The sequence below is a fragment of the Lonchura striata genome, chromosome 1 (genome assembly GCF_050655825.1).
Source record: "Lonchura striata isolate lonStrDom1 chromosome 1, ASM5065582v1, whole genome shotgun sequence".
Taxonomy (NCBI): Eukaryota; Metazoa; Chordata; class Aves; order Passeriformes; family Estrildidae; genus Lonchura; species Lonchura striata.
This window is the reverse complement of record NC_140703.1, coordinates 72,364,582-72,380,644: the sequence shown is the minus strand read 5'-3', so window position 1 is coordinate 72,380,644 and position 16,063 is coordinate 72,364,582. Positions and strand designations below refer to the sequence as shown.

Here is a 16,063-nt window from a genome sequence, read left to right as displayed (position 1 = left end):
CTTGAATGCCTCAGAATTCAGATATCCCAAGGCAGACTAGATCATCCTGCTCTGGACATTTAGTGCATTTGGGGTTTTGCTTTTGTTTTTAGTAAAGGCCAGATGATGTAAGAAGAAATGTTATGACCAGAGAACAGGAAATGTGATTCTCTGTTGCTTGTCAGTGCTATTGACATCTGTTGTAGAAGTGATTTGACATACTCTATGGAATAGAATTGTAAATACACTATTCTGCCTGCCACAGAGTGCTCGCTGATAGAGCTGTGAGTAGGTGCATAATGAATCATATCCTAAAATAAAAGTCCCAATGCACAAAATAGCACACCTATTAAAAAGTGTTTTGCTCCACCCTCCTGTCCAGAATATTAGAGTGATTCATATGAACCAAAGTATACATTTCTGTATGTTTTAGTAAGTATACTGAAATAAAAAACATTTCTGGTTTTGTTCCTGAGAAAAAGCTAACAATTAATTTCCTCAAGCTAACAGTATTTACACTTCATGCTTAGGAGAATGCTTGACTTATACCAACAATGCAATGGGACAAAATTATTACAAATCTGCTTGGACATTTAGTATTTGGTGGGGTGTTTCACCAAATACTAAACATAGGCAACTTTTTCTGCTTTTAAAGTCATGCTATAGCAAGGTCACTCTATAGTGTCTTCCAGTCTGTATAAGCTGCAGGCTCCAAATTAATCTTTTCAGCTGGCTCTTTGGAAGGGTCTCCAAACATGAACTTTCTTATTTGCTCTTGGAAGATAAATTTATCCCTCCTTACCTGTATTCCAGGGCAGCTGTCAAGCTCATTTTTACATGGAGTACAGTGGTGAGCACAGAGTACAATGCAGCTTTTCACTTGTTGCTTCACTACGTAATGTCTTTACAGGTTCATGCAGAATTATACTCACACAAATGAAATGGTTTTTAATCAGTGTGTGAAGATGCAATCCAAGTAGAAGATACAATTTAACACATCCTTTCTCCCAAAAAATCTTAACTAGCCCTCTGTGACAGTTTGAAACAGTTCTATATAAATTAATATTGTGTCTATGTGAATTTGAAAAGAGATTGAGTAGAGCTGGTGAACAATAAGCAAAAAAAGATTCTTCTGGACCCACTGAGTGTACTGGGGAGGAAAGATGACAACGCATCAAAAAGTGGGATAGAGAAAAGGGGTGTGGCAGCAAGGAACAGAACAGCTGAAGCAGAGATTGAAACACTGTTAGGGTGGCCAGGAAATAGACCCGCAGCCAGCTGTTTGTGCTCATGATAAAAACTTCCTAGAAACCTGACCTGCCATGCACTGACAAACAGGGCAGTGGGATACTTAAAAGTCCTTTAATTTTCATATTTTCTTGCATAGTACTTTTCAGATTTTTCTCTTTTAGTTGTTCATTCTCTAGAATAGATATTCCAAGTTTCAAAGCTGTTTAGAACCTTCTTATAGATAAGATGTAATAGAATGGTCTAAGCAAATCTCCCTCAAAACCTTATTTTTTGGTGGTTGTACTGGGTTTATACTTTAAAAGGTTCCTACTGGAGTATTTTCCACTTTGTAACTCTTTAAAACAATTGCATTTTTGTAGATTTAATTGGTGTAAGAGTCACTTTCAAGTGTTTCTTCAGTTTATATGGGAAAGATATAAGGCTCTTATGGCTCACTCTTTTGCTTAGGTTTAGAAGATTACATCCTATTTTAAATATTCACCATAGCCTATCCTTAGGAGGAGGCAAGATCTCAGTCTATCAGTAAATGTACAGCTGTTTTATCCCTTAAAAATTTGAAAGGCACATTAAACATAGCCAATTCAAAATGCTTTGGAGTAAAACACTAGAAAAATGCTTTCAAACACTTCTTGCTTGGTATCACAGTGGAGTCTCTAACATAGTGGGAAGTCAGGAGAACAGGAAAACATCGTTTTTGAAAAGGTGCTTTTTCTGGCATCAGTATTCAAGCTCTTGAGTAACTAAAATGATCAAAACAGAGGATACTTGGCCATTTCCCCTCTGTTATTGGTAGTCTAGAGATTTCTGGTTAATAATTACTTTTTAATATTTTCTGGCCATTATTACAGTTATCTTCCACTTTAGTTGTTTTAGAATTTAGTTAATTTTTGGGTTTGCATTGGTACTTTCTCCCCAGGGTTTCTGCCATTTTATCTTTAAACTTGTTTTTGCTATACTACTTGACCTTTCTGACCCTTTACAAAAGTATCTTTTAATATGTCATGTGTCAAAACTCCTGTTTCATAGAATATTTTAGGTTGAAAAAGATTTCTGCTATCATCTGGAGTTACACATCTGTACAACCTAATTTTAGTTATTTTTAGTGTGTTACACATAATCACAGTATTTCAGATAAATTCCATTTCCTATACAGGTTAGAATATTCTTGTTTCCTGAATACCTTTTGCTTACCAAATCCTTATCACCACTTAAATACTCTTTGCTACCCACTGCTTATCACCGTCTTGAAACATCTCACAGACTTGAAAAATATATGACAGGACCAAATGTCTTCTGTGTCCTTTCTAGTTGGATGAATTTCTTAAACTGATTCCTGATAGTGGCTTCTCCACCACTGTGTTGTTTTGTACTCTGAGTAATAGAAAGATGTTCTTGAAGGCATAATATTTAACATTAAAAACAAAACAAAAAAAAAAAAAAAAAAAAAGAGGGAAAAAATGTAGGATTGGTTAAAGTAGCAGAATATTGAAACCATAATTTCTGTTGGGTTTTTTTCCTGAGATGAGTTTGCAAGTGCTTCTAGTTAGTCAGGTGATGGTATGGGTGGACTCTGATAATGTGGAAGATTAATATGTCTGCTTAGTTACCTTTCAAAGACCAAGTCATCAGCTATTGACTTTCAAAATCTGATTGAAAAGGAGGTTTGCAGTTTTGGGGTGAGGAATGGGATATCAACTCTCTTCAACTGTGCAGAAAATTAGGGGGGAGGGGGAGAAAGATTTAGATTTTGTACAAATGCAACATAACCCCATAATTGAATTTATTGTTCATTATACGAATGGATTCCAATCTTATAGTTGCAACAGAAATATTTTTAATTATTTTGCACATAGACCTTTTGACTGATGTTTATTTTGCATTTACTGTAAACTCTGCTGTCATGAACATTTGCAGTCCAAACAGCTGTTGGGTATCCATTGTTTCATTTGTGTGTGTCACAGTTTTAAGCTGAGTGAATTTTGGCCTATCATTTGTAAGGTGTTGTCAGTTGAAGTAGTGAGGAAGGCAGCTCATGAATATATCTTACTTTTTCTCCATACTCAAGCAAAATTTTGTTTTCTCTCTCCCTTCTGTGCATTTAAACAGGAGGACAGCTGCCTTCAGATGGTACAGAATTCACTGACAGTTGCTCTTGCTTCAGATCACTTCATGAGAACTTCAGAAGTTACTAACTGAGGTATTTATTTGTTCTTTTCATTTTTTTCAAGTTTTAATTTTGTAGAAATTAGTTACAAGGAAGAGCAGGACAGAGACATCTAGAGTAGTGAAGAGAAATCATATATGGAAAATAGCACAAAGTTCTGTCATAAAGAGACCTACTGGGTGATAGCTTTCCATATGCCTTTCAATAGCTAGGCACTATGTTAGTCAATCTTTTTTATATGTTTAGAAATCAAATACATACAAATATGTCAAAAGAAAACATGTTATAATTGCAGTTAAACACATTGGGGTTTTGAGAATAGTTTTATCTGATCCTCTAATTTTCTCCAAGAATGGGCAAAAGATTTTGCAGAAAATCTCTAGACATGAATACCTAATTACCTAAATAATAAACCTTTCAAAACTGTCCATCATTTATAGTTTTCTTCCTCTAATATTTAAAAGGAATTTCAGTTAAAGAAAAGCTTTGGTATTAACACAACATACAAATGCTTTCCTCACACTTTCTTTCATACAACCCTGAGATTATATATAAAATCTGTTTTAAAAATATTGATGAATATTTTTATTGCAAATATTTGTCATTTTTGGTAGATATCAGTGAATTAATTTCTTTGCAGAGAAAAGAACAGCATTTGTATATGTAAACAAAGTCTGATAAAGGATTTATGGCCATAGAACTCATGAAGGGAAAAAATTATCTTGTAAGCCTGTGATCAGCTGGATTTGTGTCAGTCCTAAATTTATGATCTGCAGCTGTTAAATGTGTGATAGGAGCTTTGTCTTCTAAGGCGTGATGACAATGTGAGCACAAGACTGGAAAAAAGCAAACATAGTGCTTTGAGAAATAAAATTGTCCAGATGTGGATGATGTTTGCAATGCTTCTCATAGCACAAACCTTTTATTCTGTAAATCTTACAAATGTATATTTTTATGCTTTTAAATTGTGGAAAGCTACCGGCACAGATTCTAACATATCTGAGGTGGAACAAGAAGTATGCTGGTCAGTGTTTGTGTAGGCAGTGTAATGTAAGCAGTGCCAGGCTGGAATTCTTTTTCTGTATTTGAGAGCTCAAAGCTTTAATGATACTGGGAAAAAAAAAATAAAAAAGGATGTCTTGTAACTTCAATAACGTCTGAAATCTGAAAATATGTAATATATGCAACTTTTTTTATATAGCTCCTAGTATTTATGTGTGTCTATGCATATATATGAATCTGTATTTTAGATACCAACATAGGCTTAACTTCTTGGAAAAATTGGTAATTGTTATTATGGTTCTTCTATAAAATGTACATGTGCTATTATAGGTATATTACAGTATCTGTATTTCCTTTTTTAAAGAGACTTTTTATATGCTGGCCAGTATATATTATAGCTAGAATAATGTTAGCATTAAAATGAAAAGTTTTCAGAAAATGAACTCTTAAAATTCAGTTGGAATGTTACATACAGATTCAGAAAAGAAAGCAGAAGTCTTTTTTGATTCTAATTTTGCATTGAGTGCTGTTAGCAGCCAGCTCTGATAATGGATTTTACATGCAGCTTCTATAAAATGCTCAGAGTCTCAGATTTTAATAAAGTAGTTGGTGTTACGTGACAGGTTGAGCGATTTCAGTGCACATTATGGATTGGTTATGTCTTACCATAAGTTCATTTCTGGAGTCAGTACACAACTGTTTTAGCAGTAGAATTAACCGCTTGCTTATGTCACAGATTATAATTAGCTGTGTCTGTGTGCCAGAGCAACAGGATGGAATGCAAAACATAGCCAAACATGTGAACGAATTTTCTTCCAGTGATATTTGGCCAGACCTAAAATATCTTCCACTCCAGATCTGAAAGTAGTGGAAAAGTTAGACAGTTCTCTCTTGGAAAGAGACTGTAGTTTTTTCACAAGTCCACATTGTTTCAAATCTCCAAGGTAAGTAGCAATTTTTAAAATTTATTTGTATATTTGTATTAAAACATTAACATGTTAACAAATGAGTTCTTTTTGTTTGTTCTTGCTACATGGTTGTATTGAGCTTCTCCCTGTCTAAGTTTCTGTGCAACATTTCAGATGGATTTTGTCCTTATTTAAGGATCATTTTGATGCTTATGTGGTTTGTTTTAGGGCCTAAATTATGTGTTCATTTTTAACTACAATTATTATTATTGATTCAGATAGTTTATTTATACTTGTTTTTACAATTAAGTGCAATATTAAGTTATAAATCGGCACTTCTGTAATATTAAGAAGCTAAAGTAGAAATTTTAAGTCTAGTAACTTTTAAATCTTTTACAGTATCATGTTACTGTACTTACATAAATATCTGATTTGCAGTAGTAAACCTCTGATGCTTGTAGCTGTATATTTCTCTCAGTTTATCACATACTAAAAGTTAAATTTAGTCAAGAATGGATCCATGGTTCTGCTGAACACTTTTTGCTTGATTGTGGGATAAAACCTCCCACCTGAGGAATAGTTACAAAATTGTTTCTAACTTCTGGGAAGCATACTTAAATTTATATAGGGCATTTAATTATTTGTGTACAGAACTTGTTTTGCAAGTGTATAATCGCCTTTAATTCAAATACATTTTCTTGTGGATAATTTCTCTACCTGAAAGAAAATTACCAACTAGGTATCAGTGGGTTACTGACTCATTATCAAATGATTTATTGGATGATACTTGGTGTCTTGCCACCAACAGGTGCTTACACCGCATATGTAATCATGAATCTGGATAAGCACATAAGTTTCTAAAACAGGATATCGCCAAAGTATAGGAATGTGATTTTAAAGCATGAACAACAGTCAGCTAGGGTCCTTTTAGCTAGATATGGGTGTTTTTACTGTATCTGTCTTAAATCTCCTCCTACTTCTGGAGGAGATGAATCACATCCTAGAAGTGTCTGTCTATTTCCATTTTCTGTGGAGGGGGCCTAGGTGAGTGTGGCTGATGTTGCCTGTGTTTGGAGAGATGACTTTTGGTCTGCACAGCCACTTCCAAATGAGTAGTCCATTTGAGTGAACTATAGGATCTTTGTACTGTACAGTTCTGGAAGTTTGCCATGAGTTAAGATTTTGGAACTTTTGTTTGTGAACAGTCACAAGTGATGCCACTTTGGCTGAGATGGATTTCTGTTTATCTTCTGAACAAATGTTCTATTAGATACACCCCTCCTTTCTATTATGTAATGAAGAAAAAATGCTCCTGGAATACCACCAAAGGATAAGAACAACTGCACGGGGTTAAATTAAAAGAAAAATAGTCTAAATTAAGCCCAGCATTAGAGGGAACCACTTAAAATCTCTTTTCCAGACCTTCATGCTTTTGCTTGCAGCATGCAGCTCTTTTCTGGTTGAAAACTCAGTGGTTCAAAGCATGTTATATTTTGAGTTTTATTCATAATCATAAGGCACATAAAATTATGTGTACAAAGATCTTCTTGCTTAAATAGCCTCATGAGATGTTTTTTCCTTCTTGTGGAAAGTAACACCTTGTACATGAAATACAAATCCCAGGTCTTAACCTCTTACTGTTTTTAATTATTTTCATGACTTGGAATTAAGTAAGCTAGATTTCCTGTGGACTTATTTCTCAGAGTTGATTGTCTTACATGTTTAGCGAGCAGTGACTGAAGGATTTTTGTAACAGAGACATTTACAAGGTCTTTTTCTCACTTCAGTTTTCTGATATTTTATAAGGTTTTCATGCCCATTGCAGTCCCTAAGTAAAGACATAAACGGGGATTCTTATTTTCTCTGTTAACTCATTTTCAGGAAGATTGCAGGAATGCAGTATTTGAGGCATCTGCTTGTCTGTTGAATTTAGTTGAAATTGGCCAAGAAACTCAAAAATTATTGGAGGAGGTAGGGAAAATGAATGGGAGACAGAAGATTTATAGATTGTCATAGGGTTTGGTTGCCTTTTTATTTATGAAACCAGGCTAAAAGCATCATGGCAGTTTGGATAACAGGTTAATTCAATATCCTGGTCAAATTTTCAGCTTGGGTAATAGTATTCTCACTATTTAATTAATCATAGCTTTGGCTACCTGGGCCAGTCTTCTCATTAAACCTTTCTGAATATCTGCCAAAAGCTCTTAAACAGCTGCTGCATTTCATGCCATGGTTGGTTATGTTTCTGTGGTGGATGAAGTCTGTATAACACTGAAAAGACAAATATAAATTAAAATATATAAATACTTTTTAAATGGAGTGTGGTATGTACTGAAGTGTTGGATAATGCTGATGGCAGTCATAAAGCACATGCTTTTCAATAAGGTGTATGTTTGTTTGTGGATATGAACATCCTGAAGGTTGCCTGTAAGAATCAGGTATATATGGATTTTCAATTAAGGGAAGTAGGGATGGAATCGTCTTGTAGTAATGACTGTTAAAACTCTTCAGTTCCTTTTACTGAGAGCAACACTCAGTTGCTGTGCTGTCAGTGCTCTTAGGAACAGAAGTTTTAGTACCTTTGCTTTACCTTACCTTTTCCCAGTATTCCAAGTGCCAGATACTAAATTTTATACAGACTTTTTGCATCCTTGCTTTATTAGTTGTGGATACTAGTGGCTTTCAGAAAAGGCTGACAGTGTTGAGTACAACAGCCTGTTTTATGTTAAAGTTTCGCATAGATCCTACCTTGAATTTCCAAGCTGTTAGAACTTTCTGAGAGAAGCATGCAGGCTCCTGATGGAAGTAGACATGTCAGCAAAGTTCCACTGCACCCGATTTCCTTAGTTTTGGGGAAGAGGATTTTAAGTGAGAGGCAGTAATAATTGAATAAAAAGGCATGTTCTTGTGACTCCAGACTGCTGAAAACAATAAAATGCAAGAGTTTCTTAAAAAAGAATGTAGGTGGAATGAAGCGGAATCAGTAGAGCACAGCTGTGGTAATGAACCCTAACCACAGACCAGGATACATTAGCAATGCTTTAGATATCAAGCTCCTTTCAAAGGCCTCTTCAAGTCTAGCTTTGAACTGGAATAAATAATCTCTAGAGGTCCATTGCAGCCCAGTTTTTTCCTAGGATTCTCAGAATTTTCCTAACTATTCACTTTATTGTTATTGTTAATTACCTACTGATTTTGTGTAGTCACCTGGCTGTCTTACTAGCTGGTCCAATCGACAGTGCTTCAGAGTTCATGGAAAAGGGCATCATAATTTAATAAATATTTCATATTGGTAGCTAGCAGCATTCTCAAGCCATGTAAAGTTGCTGTAAATCAATGAGAATTAACTGTAATATTTGACTTTTACTTGGAAATACAAGGAAGGAAATAGATGGATTCAGAACTTAAAGCTAAAAAACTAACAGTGAGTATTACTTTAATATCAGCATTCCCTATGAGCTGAAAAGCCATGGGAAGATATTTGTATGCCTGGCAGAAAAGGTTACTGTTATTGATTGCCTGAGTGAAAGTTTTCACAGTAGGGATAATAAAATGATGAGACAGATTTCAGTACGTGAAGGAAGAAGAGGTTGATTTGAGTTTGGCCTGAGTGCCAAAGAAGAAAGTGAGCATGGTGAACAATCCCAAAAGCCTGCACGGTTGAAACCGAGAAGGCAGTGTCAAGTTTGTTCCCTCCACGTTCACATGACAGGGTCCTGATATGCATTGTGCCTTTGCAGTACACCCCAAGACTTCTAGCATATATTCTGGTGCTGCAAAAAGTCATATTTGAGGGCTGAAGTGGTCCGAGTTTCCCCAGAGGGTGCCTAGAGCCATGTCTTACGTAGTATGGATGGGTGTGGCATAGAATTTTGTGGAGGTGGAGCCAAACCCTTTGTAGGGTGGGCAGCAATACCCAGACCAGGTAGTCCTGTGCTGCCCATGCTACTTTTCAGACTATTTTTCTTGTCTTAAGTGCTCAAACAGACCTGATGTAGCCTGTACACCAAAAACTTGCCTAATTTTCAGCCCTATTGTTTAGTATAGGAAAAGATTTTTTTTTTTCCAGCCTCAACACTTCTCTTCCCTGTAACATTCTACTTCTAGTTTCATTCTGTTGTGGTAGGTATTTCCCACTTAATGAGAATACTGATGATGTCTGCTGAAAACTGTTATCTTACTTAAACACGGAACTGCACTACAAAATAGTTTATTTAGTTTTGAATGATTTAATGAGTCATTTGATAATTATGTTCAATGCAGGTGTAAAGATAGTGCTTCCAAAACCAGAAATGCAGTTCTTGTATTAACAAAGTTGTATAAGACCGTTAATGTATTGTCCTAACAGAGTAAAAAGCATTTCTTAGCTATATTTGATAAAAATATGGTATTTATTTGAGTACCCTCCATTCTTTCTGAATTGAATATTTTGTTGAAATTCTGCTAGTAACAACTTTCACAATCTGTGAGAGTACTTACTTTTTAAATATATATTATAATGTTACTGATTTTGCTTTTAGGTAAACATCTGTTGAATTGATAGTATTGTGATTCACACTTGGTGATTTGTTTTAACTGATTTTAGTCACATTTATGAAAGAAAAAGCTGTATGCCTTTAGTCATATTGAAAATATCTAAAATACTATTTAAATTGGAAACATTAGTTTGACTGTCTTCCTGTATCAGAAATCCTGAGGCACCTAATAACAAATGGCTTTAAGTCAAGAAAAAATTCAAAGCTAGCATTCAAAAGATTATGTACCTTTAATTTAGGATTGTTTGGTAAGCAAAGCATATAAATGGCTAGAATGCAAAATAAGATAAAGGCAGCAGAAAGCAAAATTAATCAATATTCCTTTACATTAGCAAAAGATTCCATCTTTTGTTACCTTTTTCTTCTTTTCTTTTTTTACTTTCTTCAGCATCCCTAGGTACTTCCTCATTCTCCCCATATTTTACAGTCTCCACTTACACATCTCGTGTTCATTTCCTGAGTGTGCTCAGTACTTAACCTTTTTCTCTTACCCTCAAGTGCCTACTCACAGTGTTTATTTTACTGTGATTAAAATGTGGAGACTTCTTTACATATCTGATCTCATATTTTGTTAATTCACAGCTAAAAATAAATAAAAACATTTTAAAGACAGTTTACCAAAAGAGATCTCCACCTTGTGGTAGATGATTTTAAATTTCAGCTGAATTTATCCAGCATTTTCTTTAAATTGAAATAAGAGATTCTAAAGCTTTGAGGGCACTCTGCTTATGTACACCAGAGACTGACAAAATCTCTCAGTTGTCCTATGTTGAACAAAAGCTTTTTTGAAAAGTGATTACCTTCCCGAAATGTGTGTGGCATTGTTCTCCCTCTGCCAAGTAGGAAATCAAGATCTATCCTAGGCAGAGTTTAGTTACACAGTTGGTAGAGAACAGTCCTAATCACTGCAAACCTGGACTAGGAGAACCTGCAGGCACAAAGATATAGCGTCATTTGTCTTTATTTTGCCATCAGAAACTTGCATATTTTTCCAGAATTTGAGTTTAGGGAAGCCTGATTTGCAGTTCTTGGTTCTCTGATAATATTTGAGCCTACAAAAACTGATTGATTGGTCAAGCACTACTGTCCAAATCTGAGGAACAAACAACATCTAACTGAAGTTTAAAAAGACAAGTTATACTTGCACTCTATGAATATCTTTTCCTATGTATGCCTAAAGAATAGGTTTAGAAACTTCAGACATACTTTTTGGAGAAGGTAATGTGCTTGTTATTTGATCCAAATAGGAATTGATTTCCAGTTACTCAAATTAGAATATTTAAAATGAAGACGTCTTTAAAATGAAGAAAAATAAACCCTACATTTCAGACTGTAGTATTTGACTAACATCAGTAAATAATCTCCCAACTAAAGTTAAGGATTTTAGTAATACCTGCTGATTTCCGTTTTGGATTAAATACTTTGTATGGAAAATTCTACTTTGAAATACAGAGAGTGTATATGTTATGTCAAATAAGAGATCTTTTATGCCTACATACTTAACAGGTAATTTGGGTTTTGTTGATACTTCACTTGTTTTTACAGTTAACTGAAAGATCAGCTATGTCTTTCTTATAGGTTTTAATCCAAGAACTGGTATACTGATCAAAACCAGTATTTATGCACTTCTCCATGTTCTTAATTTTCTGTTTCTTGCATTGCATTATTGCTTTCTCACCGTTGCTTAGAAAGAAACTTAGAGATGGTTGCTGCCTAAACAGTTGGAGTCAACATCACCAAAAAAGGCTTCTGCAGTACAAGTCTTTTGATGATGTCCTTATGTGTCTAATACACATTTAAAATAATTGGGTTTTCCCCTGTGTAAGTAAAAATGAGCAATAAAGTTGTTATGACTAGTGCTACAAAACAACAGGAACACATCATTTTGTAGTCATTGGCATTTAAAATTCATCAGAAAAGGGCAGAGGTTTAAAGTATGTAGTGAGACACGGTATACATAGGAAAGCATTTTGCTTCCCTTGCTACTGAAAAATGAATTTTGAGTCTTTAGTTTAGCTACATGTGACTTGTCAAAAAAGGTACAGTTTTTACTTTCCAGATGCAAGGTCAAATTATTCTGTTGTATTTTTTAAGGTATGATTGTGATTAATCACTTGAACTAGGGAGGGAAGACTTTAGTATTTCCATCTCTTGCCTCCACATCTAGTTCTATTCCTCCTTTTGTGTATTTTTATTTCAATTAAAAAAAAAAAAAAGCTTCACAGAATAGCAGTGTAACTCCATTTACTACATGAAATCATTTATCAAGGCTAAATAAACTGCTTTTCAAGGTCCACAACCAACAAAGGAAAGCATCACAAAAGGGAGTTATTTTGTAATTGTGCTGAAGTCTACTAAATGAACTGGAAGCATACTTCTCAAGAGGTAACAGCATTCTACCTGGAAACAGCGCTTTCATAAAAGCAGCATCAAGACAAGGAAAAAGAGGGAAAAGTTATGCCAATGTGTATGTCTTTATGTACTTAAATAGAGCTATTTACTTTCACTGTCACCTCTTCCCAGCTCTGACGACATGAAATACTTTTCCTGCAAACAACACTGAGGATAGTGTTGAAGAGCTTTTGCTAAAAGCTCTCTAAAGGACTTGCTTTAGGAACACTATTTCTATAAGATACATTTTGGCTTTGCTACTGGTAATCATTGTGGTATGATAGGAAAGCTCTTCTATCATGCACATTGAAAATAAAAATATTTTTTTAAGGTATTTTAAAAAGAAAAATACACAACTACTTTTTAAAAAAGTACCTAAATTTATTCTTTATCTGGTAAATATGCATACAAGATTATGACACCAGAGATTCTTTCATGATTTGCCTCCATCAGAGGGATTACTTTAATTTTCTTCACATTTATGTGGAATTTCAGGTCTTTTGATGTGTTTTCAATGACCCCAACAAAGATTATTTTCCCATTCCTTCCCAAGTTAGCAATTTTGGTCACTGTGTCACACTACTAAGTGCAACAAATAACCAGAAAAAGCATGACAACAAATTACAACAAATTAACAAAAAAAATTTATGCCTACAAGTGTTTTGAGATTTCTGGTGTTGTCTCCAGTGAAAGAAAATTGAAGACCACAAAACAATTCTTATTTGCATTTAATGGCACTTAAGAAATGAAATTTTGTGTAGAGTTGTGTTTGCACTGTATATCCCCTCATAATGGTGTGTCCCTCCATATCCCCTCTTTGTATCTGTTCGGTTCATCCCAGCTTTCCCGTCAGCACCTGTATGTCCGTCAAACCCCAACCCATCCCCCTGTCTCCTCCCAGGGGATGTGTCCATCACTTGGTGACCCTTCCCCTTTGTCCAGGTCCTTCTCCCAGGGTCACCAGGTAACTGGACCCTGGCTGGGACTCCTCCCTGACCCTCCTCAGTGGTCACTCTGAGGCCTTGCCCCCCGAGAGCCGCTCCCATGTCCTTCCCCCATTGCCTGCTCGGGTTTCCCCGCCCCCCTATATCTGGCTGCTCCAGGCAGGGACACCCTCTCTCTTACTCTGGATGTCCTTCGGGGTCAGATGTGGCCTGGGATCTCTCCAGGCTCTCATTAAACTTTGGAACTAATCCTGAGGGAGAGCGCCTCTTTCCTTTGCTTGTGGGACCAGCTCGTCTTTGGACTCACACGGGAGCTTCTCCAAGCCCCCCGGGATCCAAGGAGAAGTTCCTTCCCTCTGCCCACTCACCCAACTGCCCAGCTGGCCAGGCTCCACAGGGGTTTTATCCCCGTGGATTCAAGGGGGAGATGCAGCAATTTTGTACACAGATTTTCCCTATTTTTTGCTGCAACTCAAACTAACTAGCTGCCAGATCCTATCTGCAAAGTTTAACTTCAGTATGTTTGAAAGTAAAAGTTTGTGGTTCTCCCTTTTCTTATGACACTACAATGATGATAAAGGAGGAATTAAAGGTAATTAAGAGGAACCAAGTTTTACAGTAACAATATAGAGCAAAGAAATCTGATTTAGAACAACAGTTTAAATGGCAATACAAAGAGCATGGGATGTATTGTCAGATTTTGTCAGAGACTCAAAGTTTTGTCAGATACTCAAATTTTGTCAGATACTCAAATAAACTTCTTCTCTTAATATCCATGACACCCAGAGATATGAAAACCACTCTAAAGTAGCTAGAATTTTGTCACTGTCAGAGAATACTCCTAGGCAGATTATCCCTATCTTTGTCTTTTGAATAAACAAAAGAGCAATAATGTCAGTTTAAGCCAAAATGTAACCTTTGTTGTGTTTAGAAATGGTTATAAACGGATTGTAAAGGAAGAGTCAGTTATGAATAAGTGAAATGTAGAGTAAACAAACAGAGAGTATCAGATGTTTGCTAGCAATTGGGAAAGAATGTTTTATGTTACATCCATTTAACAGAATAATTTCTGATAAGTTTAGAACCTCTAAAGGTATTGTGGGCATCTTCATAGTCCATTGTAATGCAGTGTGAAAAACAGTTTTTCCTAAAGAGCAAAGGCAATGTCTTAAAAACCCATATTTTCTGTAGATGTCTCTCAAGCGCTGTAATTTTCTGGACTTCCCAATGATATTGTAAATCTAAGTGAAAGAGGTTTTTTTCTCTGGAGTACAGTAGAGAGTTTAATATACAATTGTGAATACAAGAATACTTCTCTAGTGCAGTCCTGGAAATGAACAGCAGACTCACATGTTACTTTCTGTCCAGCACTTTCTGGCAGGTCTGGATGTATTGCTTTTGCAGGCACAACAGCTTGTGGTGTAAAAATACAGTATCAAGAGTAAAAATTTGAATTTTATTAAGTGTCTTCATTTTCCAGCCTTCAAATTTCTAATACAAAATAGAAATATATCTCTAAAGAGCACAAGATGTTTTATCTTTTAATAATTTAATAATTTGCCATTTGGAGTTGTTAATGAAAAGGCTATAGCAAGGAATTCAGAAAAATGAATCTATAAATATCAGTGCACATTCCATTTTTTTTTTCAGTAATATTGACATCTTTTCTGCCGTACATGCAACTCTAAGTACAAACATGCATTTTAGTTATATAGCCCTATAGAGCTACTATGTGATGCAGAACAGTTCACTTCCTCTGTACAAGGTGATAAAACATTTTATATTTTAAATGAGGAATTATCCCCTTTTATAAAAGAAATAAGTTTTCTCTAAGAAGATGATTTGAAATTGTATAGCTCATGGCATTCTTGTTCTCCACAGAGGGATTTTATAATCTTAGTAATTTCGTCAAGTATGATTGACTTCCTTGGGTAGGTAGATACACAGCAAGATGTTGCTAAGTTTTGGTCTGAGTAAATACATCGTTTTATTTATGATGTTTAACTTCTAATTTCAACTGACTTTTGTCTTGTCTGACTTAATTAATTTTTTTTTTGTGATAATAGTGGATATCTGGGATAGATCACATAACACAATTTATATACTGTAGTCTGTAGTCATCATGTCCTTGTTTGGTGTTAGAGTTTGTGTATATGGAATTTTACAAAATTCTATAATATAATGTTTTATTCAAAATTTTGGTCACCAAGTTAATTGCTAATGGCCTTCAGAATTCAATGCCAGACTTTTACGGTAATTAACTATAACCAGGACTGAATGGAAAGGCTTTATCTGCATACAGTCTGATATGCACATCTCTTCTGAATAAGGAAATAATTTAGCTGTCACTGAGTGAAAGAACTAAAATGCTAGCGAGCAAAAATTACCTGTGCTAGATTATAGCAAAAATTCTGTAAATTTGACAGTCACCTCCTCTTCATTTCTCTCCTTGAAGTGTCCGATTATATGTGAATGGTTTTGTAAACCTTTATTACTTGCAAGGAATGACAACCCCAAGGGAAACCTTCCAGTTTCACCTGCAGAAAAGCCCTTTGACACCTGGAAGGATCAAATTTTCAGAATAGGAGAGGATGCAGTGTTAAGTAATTTTATAATTCTTTTGAACTATCATTTTATAAATTAGAGTTGGAAAATTTATTAAATCCTCAAGACATCCCTTTGTGTTTATTTTGTTCTTCTTAGTGAGAAAGCCCTTTATACACGAGAATAAATGCGCATGATTCTTATTTTTCATAAAGCCAGGACTTGTATTAAACTATAAGGAGACAAAGAAGGGTGATTCTCCTAGCCTTTCCATAAGAACAAGAATGCTCTCAGCATTCCTTGCACATTAATATTTTCCTTTCTTCTACCTGTCTCAAGTCAGGT

General features: G+C 35.2%; 1 protein-coding gene across 9 annotated transcripts in view; it reads left to right on the top strand.

Moving 5' to 3' along the window:
* The window catches only part of SGCG (sarcoglycan gamma), a 105,030-nt gene that overhangs the window by 26,899 nt on the left and 62,068 nt on the right, over positions 1–16,063 (top strand). For 2 of the 9 annotated variants that reach the window (XM_021530621.4, XM_021530617.4), the window contains exons 2-3: positions 3,337–3,427; positions 5,216–5,340. The gene's annotated coding sequence lies outside the window, so the exon portion shown is untranslated. Of the gene's footprint in view, positions 1–3,336; positions 3,428–5,160; positions 5,341–16,063 lie in introns of all 9 variants that reach the window. The other 7 variants (XM_085556740.1, XM_085556714.1, XM_021530623.4 and 4 more) reach the window with 4 other exon arrangements.